This window comes from Gekko japonicus, unplaced genomic scaffold (assembly GCF_001447785.1).
Source record: "Gekko japonicus isolate JY-2015 unplaced genomic scaffold, Gekko_japonicus_V1.1 scaffold5865, whole genome shotgun sequence".
Classification (NCBI taxonomy): Eukaryota; Metazoa; Chordata; class Lepidosauria; order Squamata; family Gekkonidae; genus Gekko; species Gekko japonicus.
Genome location: NW_015164387.1, coordinates 23123 through 24740, shown reverse-complemented (window position 1 = coordinate 24740; position 1618 = coordinate 23123).

Sequence of the window (1618 nt, the reverse complement as noted above, 5' to 3'; positions counted from 1 at the left end):
TTTCTACACATGCTGTCTTCCAAAGCCTGTTAGGCACCCTGTCTCACAGGCCGTTGTATCCCCCGTATATTCAGGGCTGCTCTACATCCCAGGGTCTTCTTCCTCCTCACATCCAGTGAGCTATTTCCCCCCTACCCCCTTGTATTAAAAGAAAAGATGAAAAGAGCAAGAGGGGGGAAGTAGCCATCCTTTCTCCTTTGATAGATGATCACAATTTGCTTGTTGGCTGCACCGAGCAATGAAATCCTGGAGCCCGGCTGGCTCATATTCACCCTGCAGTTATGAGGAATAATTACAGCAGGTCTGGTGTGCCCACAGAGTAGCGTTACCTTAAAAGAAGGTTATACAAGCCAGAGAAGCTATCCAGTCGGTGCCTCTCTTGCTATGATCGTCACCCCATCCGGACCGTCTCAATTTCTCTGATAAACAAGCAGGCCAAAACGCTTGCACTGCCTTATAACAGGCTGTAGCTTCCCTGAGCATGTTGTCTCCTGCGTGCTGGCTGATTTCTCATTTTTACCAAAATAGGCACATACCAATCCACCTCTTTTATTCCTGTGACAACCCCCCCCCCCCCCTCTCTCTAGCTAGCAGCCGTGCTCTCCTAGGTCTCCCACTGCTGACCTTGTGGTTTATGAGGCCCAAGGGAGAGCAGAGTATGAGTTTCTTCCCTCCTTGCCCGGGTAATCTGAACAGCGGCAGAACAGCAGCTGTTTCTTTCACCCCTTCCTGCTCTTGCTTTTACTTGCCAAAAGGAAGGAACCGATCTATGCAGAGAGCAGCACTGGGGCGACGAGGAATCCAAAGGTCCTCCAAAGAGCAGGTTTGGAATCTGACACCCAATCCACCTGCATTAAAGGCTCCTTCCCAACACCTTCCCATGGCTCCTGATTGGCAGCTGTTTTCTTCAACTCACTTCCCCCCCCCTCATGGGAATCTCTCAGACTCTAGAAAGAAAAGATTTCTTGCTAAGGCTCAGTTCCCGACACCACACATTTGTGAAAGGATCCCCATCAATTCTGATTAGATCTGTACAGCGCATGCCACAGAGTTCTTGACACGTAGATTTCCAAAGCACCTTTTGCCAAAACCAAGACATACTTTCACATAGAAGAAGTAAGCACAGTTCAGTTGCAGGCAACAGTACTGTTAAGGCTGTTAGAACAGCTTGACTCCAGATGTTTGTGCAATACCACATTTAAACCAAAAATGCCAGTGCACCAGGTTCGGGACCTTTCCCTGAAGAAGCTGGACCACATCTCCAATTTTGACGATTCTGAGAGAGCTGGCACATCACCGAAAACTTAGTTGTGACTCAACGTTCTCCCCATACAGTATGAAAACAATGTTGTTTCCAAGAACACTGTAGAGCTGAATTAAAGTTTGTGAAGTGCTGAAAACAGACAATACCTCATGGAATATGAGCACTGGTATAGTCCTGCAAACAGAGGAGATGGCAATCGCTTAGCCTCTGTTCCCTATTTATAAAAAGTGAATGAAAGTGACCCGCCTCATAGGAATGATTTATGACAGTGTTCAGTGATCATGATAATAATGGCAGTGATGCTTATTTCTCTGGGCAGCCGCATGCAAGATTTCCTAATCTACTAGCCTCTTC